Below are 7,487 nucleotides of genomic sequence, written 5' to 3' on the forward strand. Positions count from 1 at the left end.
TAATAATAATAATAATAATAATAATAATAATAATAATAATAATAATAATAATAATATTTATTTCCCGCTCGGCCTCTATGGAGTTCTGGTTACTAACAAAATCAATAATAAAAAAGCCTAGAAATAGAGAACAAAACAGTGGAGAAATGTTTCAGAAGCCCTAAAATTAAGTACCGTATTTTAAAAGCAGTTAGATTTTAAAATATAAAGAAAAGAAGAAAATAAATCCAATATAGGTAGCCCTCCTCCAGATTTAGGCAAAGCAACGAAAGGATGGTTGAGTTAGGCACAAAGAATCAGGACCATACATTAAGTTGCAGTTCAGAAAGATTTATTATTTAAGCCTATACACAAAAATCTAGTCAACTCAAGTTCAAATTTTCCAGATAAGGGTCAGTGAATTGGGAGGGGGTGGGCTGGACCTGGATCATTTTTTTTCATAAATATTTTATTAATTTTCTAGTTTTACAATCAAATACTTAATAGACAATGTGTTGTCTGGGTCCATTAGTAATTCAGCGGTATATATTAACTTCTTCAATCTGGATCCAATATTACACCATCACATGTGTCCTCTTTTCTTCTGGTAGTACCAGATTTCCCACACTAGGCAAATACAGTTCTTATTGTTATTAATAAATATACAATTGAATATCAACATCTTTGTTACATTTTTCTCATAATATCAATAATGTCAATTCTAGATAACTTTTCTAACCAAAACATATCTTAATTGCATTTGCACTAATAACAACAACAACAACAACAACAACAACAACAACAACAACAATAATAATAATAATAATAATAATAATAATAATAATAATAATAATAATAATAATAATAATAAAGTTGGAAGGGACCTTGGAGGTCATCTAGTCCAACCCCCTGCTCAGGCAGGAAACACTATACCATTTCGGACAAACAGCTGTCCAGTCTCTTCTTTAAAACCTCCAGTGTTAGAGCATTCACCGCTTCTGGAGGCAGGTTGTTCCACTGGTTAATTGTTCTAACTGTCAGGAAGTTTCTCCTTTGTTCTAGGTTGCTTCTCTCCTTGATTAGTTTCCATCCGTTGCTTCTTGTCTTGCCTTCAGGTGCCTTGGAGAATAGCTTGACTCCCTCTTCTTTGTGGCAGCCCCTGAGATATTGGAACACTGAGATATTGGAACACCTCTTCCTTCTCTTCATTAAACTAGACATACCCAATTCCAGCAACATTTCTTTATATGTTTTAGCCTCCAGTCCCCTAATCATCTTTGTTGCTCTTCTCTGTACTCTTTCTAGAGTCTCAACATCTTTTTTACATTGCGGTGACTTAATATCCATATGTTCAATCAGTATCCTGTTTTCACTTTTTTTTAAATTTTAATTTCCCATCAGTGTTCAAAATGTCTCTATTGTTTATAATTTCAACGTAAATTATATTTGGGTAACTAAAAGCTTCCCTTATTCAAACTTCTTAGCATTTTCCTGTTTCCCTTCTTATACCAAAATCTATTATTCTAGCTACAAATCTTATCTTTCTAGTTATGATAATACTTCTATTTCTAGCAATTGTCTATTCTCCGCCATATTCAAATGTAATAATATAATATCTAATGGATCAAAACCTCTATTTTCTTCAGTCTTACTCTAGCTTTCTTCCTTTGCCAACTAACTTTCCAAGCCAATGCATTTGAATCATCAGGTAATTTTTTCTCTGTTTTTGTGTATATTATTTGGAATAAGAAAGATTATTTGATTAAAGTATTTTTGGAAGAACGAACTCATTGTTATTCATTAAACAGCCTCCCTCCTTCTCCAATTCCCCACAGTTCTCCTAACAGCCCTATCTTCCATTCAATCAGTTCTTCTTTCTTTTCCTCAAATATGTCTTGAATTCTTGATTGGTAAGATGTCTTTTTCATTTCCAATATTATCGCTCCATCTTCTAGTTCTTCAGTTGTCTGAATCTGTCAATTGGTTCCTTCCTTTAGGTTCTCAATCTTTAGGTCCTCTAGTTTTCCTTCTATTTTCTGGGTTGCTAGTTCCTTCTTTGTAGTCATGTTCTGGGTTTGTAAATTTGAATTAGAAAATTGTTCTTTTATCTCCTTTGTGTTATTTCTAGTCTCATCACAAGCTAAAGCAATAATCTCTTGTATTGATTTTAACATGGATAGAATTTCTTTCTAATCTTCATCCATATTTTCTTGGTAGTATGTCAAACTGAAGATTTGGGGACAGGTGTTAGAGATGGTTTTTTGTCATTTAAAGTTGAGTATGGGACATCTATTTCATTTTTTGTAGATGGTCTTTATAATAAAAATTGTTTGTCAATCAAGGATTTGTAATCCAAAATATTCCATCATCTCAAGCAGTGAGGTGTATTTCTCCTGCAGGGAAATAATTCCACAACACAGCTCTGAAAGTCAGGTAATATTTATATTTGTAGTTCAGGCAAGCCAGTTTCAAAGTAGTTCATTGTCTCTGCCACATCAATAAGCAACTCAAAAGTTTTTGTATTTTTCCCTTTTCCCAGCTGCAGTCTCAAAAGTGAAAGCTTCCAAGCTTCCCTCTCTCATCGGGAAGGGTGCTTTGGGCAGTTTTTTCCAGGAAGAAGTCTTAAAGTCATAAAGACAGGATAGAATCTCACCCAGTTTCATACATATTGCTGAAAGGTTGCTTGTTAGTGCTTATTGTCTTCCTTTGTCAGCAGCTTCTGACTGGCCACACAAATGTAGCCAGTCTTTCCCCCGCCGATTTGGAGGGCTTCCTTGGATCAAACGGAAGGGCCGCCACCCTCCTGCGATCAACGAGTGTCCCCTCCTTGCTTGTCACCTCTATGGGGCGACTTTCAACCTTTTCCAGGGTCCCCAGCAGGGCAAAATTGAATGCAAAAGACAGAGCCCCATCTTCCTGTGTCCGTTTCTCCGCGATGTCAAAACCAGAAGCCTGAGCCTGGATCATTTGTGACAACATAAGGACTCTAAGCTGATGACATGTTTAACTCCAATCCCCAGCTGTGCCTGCTCGTCTCCTACAGTTGTGCTATTTTTTCAGTCCAACCTACAATTGGCTTCAATGGTATGTTGAGAAGGTCACCCCACAAAATTAGATCTATATAAGTGCATATGCTTCCCATGATTGTTGTATCTCTTTTCTAGTTTCATGTTAACCTGTGTGGTTTGATGGCATTTCTGGGTATGGAAGGCTGTTCCTAAGGCTTGGGGCCCTCAGCATGGAGACATCTTCTCTGAGAGCTTCTCAATCTGTTTCTTTTGTCTACCATGAACTTCTTGAAGATTCAACCTCCAAGAGGGAGGAAGCCTTGATTTTATTATGAGCAACTTACCTGCCAGTAGCGTACTGTACCCTTTTATTTAGGCTGAATTGCCATTCAGAAGAAAACTATTTCCATCAAGTGGTCTTGTTGCTGATTGGGAAATACCACCCATACATACAGAGAGGACTAACATAGCATAATTTAAAGGAATCCTAAATACCTTTATGCCAAAAGCATCAGATTCTTGAATCCAGGGTTGGACTGTGTCCCTGTTAACACCAAAAGCTTGCAATATTTTTCATAAGCTTAGCTCTTATCTGGCCCTATTCTTTTCTTTTCCTTCTTTACTAAAAATTAGTCCAGAAGGATCAAAAATAAGTTTAGGAATCTTCTTTGTCTGATGCACGTGGAACCCAGCCTTGATCTTTATTATTTAAGGGAAGAACTTCAATTGTTTGCAACATTCACCGTCCTCTTTCTCCCTGTCCATTCCCCTCAATCTGTTTCTAGACATTGCCCCACCATGTTAAGAAGATACATTATGAGTGTAGAAGACGAAAAAAACTCCCTCCTACACCCATTTGGTTGATAAGAAGGCATTCTGGTATTGGTAGACACTGGATTTCTATATGTGTGTTAATTATGCAGGAGAACTTAATAGACATAATATTTCCAGCTCAAGTGTCCCAAAGGTACTTTTTCAAGAGGCAACGGGACTTTCTTTGTTTTTCCTTGAAAACATTTCGCTTCTCATCCAAGAAGCTTCAGTTCTTCAGTTCTGACTGAATGGTGGAGAATGGAAGGATTTATGAGGGATTTTCATTCTCCAATCAGAACTGAAGAAGCTCCTTGGATGAGAAGTGAAATGTTTTCAAGGAAAAACAAAGAAAGTCCCGTTGCTTCTTGAAAAAGCACCTTTGAGACAACAATAACCTGGATGACTGAGAATCTCCATAGACATCCCGCTCAATGTTCCCTTTCTCCCAACCTGGTTATTGGAAAGCTAGGCTAAGCATACATCTAAAGGACGCACATTGAAATTTTTCAGGTCTGTTCTGCCTTCGTGAAAGACTAGCATTCACCTAAACCTCCCCATTTCCGATAACTTCGGGCAAATGCAGTTAAAGCCATGGGCTTTTTCTGCTTTGCAGCAAACCCAGAGTCTGATCAAAGAAGGAAGGCTGGAGAAAGCATCAATAGCCAGCAAGCTGAAATAAACTATGAGATCTGAGATTAGGAGGCCTAACATAACAACTGCAAGAAATGGACAGACCGAGATTCATCTGGGATTCAGAGATTCTTCAGTCAGCAAAAGCAAACAGGAGACATAAATCAGGAAAGCTTTTTAAAAAAAGTATGAAAGAAACCATCGAAATTCGAGAAGCTTTTTTTTTTTTTTTTTTTAAAGTTTGAAGAAAGGGTGAAAAAGAATTTATAACATGAGTTCTAAAATCGAGCTGTTTTAAGAAACGGTGAAAATATCCAGACCAAAACAACCTGCTGTTCGCAAAGGAAGGAAAATGACAGTGTGGTCTCTCTTTCTCCTAACTAGAAGGAAATGACTGAAACAGGCTGAGACAGGGGGAAAAAATGTGCATATGTATGTCAGTGTGTGCCAAGAATTTGTATGAAGTGCTGGTGGTTTTTAAATCTGCATAAAAGTTACAAAGAACTTGATTTGGCAACTTTAATAGAGCGAAACTTTATTTTAGCAACAAACGTTGAAAGATGGCTGGAAGGAGGCTTTTGAAATGTGAATCTGTAACTGCCATGAAATGGTTTCAGTCATTGCTATTACTCCAACAATATGAGGGGACAAATTTTGTCCCATTTTACCAGTGTTTCTCAATCTTGGCAACTTTAAGAGGTGGAGACTTCAACTTCAACTTCAGAATTCCCCAGCCAGAATTCTTGGAGTTGAAGTTTCCACACATCTTTAAGTTGCCAAGGTTGAGAATCACTGCATTATATAGCTCAAAAATAAATTACTTTTTTCCAGCCTGTTGCTTTCCAATGTTTTGCTTCATGACTTCCAGAAGGCTCAGCCTATAACACCATAGCATCTGGGACTACAAGAACTATCCTTGGATCGGACCAGTAGCCATTATCAACATGCTACGTCCAAAAACAACAAATACCTGTGGAAGCTCAGAAGTAGAATATCAAAGTAATTTTCCTGTTTTGTTTTCTGTCTCAGCTCCTAAGCCATTTCTGGCTCAATAGAGCTGAACGCAGAGGTCACGTGTAGATGTAATAGATAGGATACAACAATTTTGTTGAAGTCATAACCCATTAATATCTACTCTGAGTAACGATCCAGCTCATCATCTCCTTCCTGATCCTTTATTAGAGATGCTGAATAACGAAACTGGAGGTTTTCTCTATGCCAACAGGCATGCAAGACCCATGATCTCCTCCCAGCTTGAAAATACTGATAGGATCACTTCTTAATGAATATAAATCCATCCATATAACATTTTATTGTCACCTTAGGACAGCAAAATCTATATGTTATAGAATGTACTGTGGACTGTACCAAGAAGAAAAANGAGATGCTGAATAACGAAACTGGAGGTTTTCTCTATGCCAACAGGCATGCAAGACCCATGATCTCCTCCCAGCTTGAAAATACTGATAGGATCACTTCTTAATGAATATAAATCCATCCATATAACATTTTATTGTCACCTTAGGACAGCAAAATCTATATGTTATAGAATGTACTGTGGACTGTACCAAGAAGAAAAATTCCATAGGTTTCTACCCCATTAGTCATAATTCTACTGGTTGTATCTCATGTAGATGGAACAAGAGAAGGACAACCTGCGGTAAAATGGGTGACCAATCATTTGGATAGATAGATAGATAGATAGATAGATAGATAGATAGATAGATAGATAGATAGATAGATAGATAGATAGATAGATAGATAGATAGATAGGTAGGTAGGTAGGTAGGTAGGTAGGTAGGTAGGTAGGTAGGTAGGTAGGTAGGTAGGTAGGTGGATGGACGGACGGATGGACGGACGGACGGATGGATGGATGGATAAGAGAGAGGTATAAAGATAGATCATAGATCATAGATCATAGATAAGAGTGAGAGAGAAAGAGAGAGAGATAAAAATAGATAGACAGACAGACAGACAGACACAGACACACACACACACACACACATACACAGATGTACATCAAGGTTTCTGAAATTCTTTCCAACCTTTTACCAGCACTGGATACAGGCAGCATCTGCATTTCCTGTGTTAATAAATCTGTGTAGATATATGTTTGTAAATGGTATACATGTGTGTGCTTCTTCCCGAGTGTCACTTATGTATGTGTTTGTGTCCATGGGCCTATTGGGAAGCAGAGGGTAACCTTCATACATTCCACTGTGGTCTGCTCTGTTCAGTTTCTGGAAAGTTATCCTGCTGGTGGACGGACAGAGTCTTTTCCATTCTCAGTTGGGTTGGAAAATAGAGGAAAGGAGGAGAAAATGAAATCCTGCATTTCTTTTATTTAGTTATATCACTCTTATTATTTTTATAAATAACTCAAGGTGGCAAACATACCCAATATACCTCCTCCTATTTTCCCCATAACATCAGCCCTGTGAGGTAAATTCAGTTGAGAGAAAGGACTGGCCCGAAGTCTCCCAGCTGGCCTTCACGTCTAAGACAGGACTAGAACTTACAGTCTCCTGGTTTTTAGACTGATGACTTCACCTCCGGCCCAAACTGGCTCCCTGAAAGAAATGGTTTGCTGTTGCCTCTTCCCTTGGGCTGAGAGAAAGTGATTGGCTTAAGGTCACCCAACTGCTTTCTCTCTGAGGTGGGATCGGAATGTATAGTCTTGTGTCTATCCTGGTGCCTTCACCGCTAGATCAGACTGGCTTCTGCTTCACCATTTCTTCATGCAGGTGATATCTCTTGATTGGACTTTCCTGTCAGGCCTGCCTCAACTTGAATCCTAGGCAAGAATGATCCATTACTCCATTTTAAGACAGAGGTATAGTTTTACTAAAGTCAAGTGAAGTACAGTGAAGCAAAGCCAGGTCTGAGGTTCCTGTGCCAATTTCTTAGTGAAATTCTCCCCCCCTCCTCCATTTCCCACATCTGCTCTCCCATTGGTCCCCTTCACAATAATAATAATAATAATAATAATAATAATAATAATAATAATAATAATAATAATAATAATAATAATAATAATAATAATAATAATAATAATAA

General features: G+C 37.6%; 1 protein-coding gene across 1 annotated transcript in view; it reads left to right on the forward strand.

Annotated features, from left to right (window-relative positions):
- Positions 1-7,487, forward strand: part of LOC107292003 (cadherin-4) — a gene marked incomplete at both ends in the record, with an annotated part of 277,419 nt that overhangs the window by 267,810 nt on the left and 2,122 nt on the right. The window lies entirely within an intron of this gene.

Source organism: Protobothrops mucrosquamatus, unplaced genomic scaffold (assembly GCF_001527695.2).
Source record: "Protobothrops mucrosquamatus isolate PMUCROS unplaced genomic scaffold, P.Mucros_1.0 scaffold1241, whole genome shotgun sequence".
Lineage (NCBI taxonomy): Eukaryota > Metazoa > Chordata > Lepidosauria > Squamata > Viperidae > Protobothrops > Protobothrops mucrosquamatus.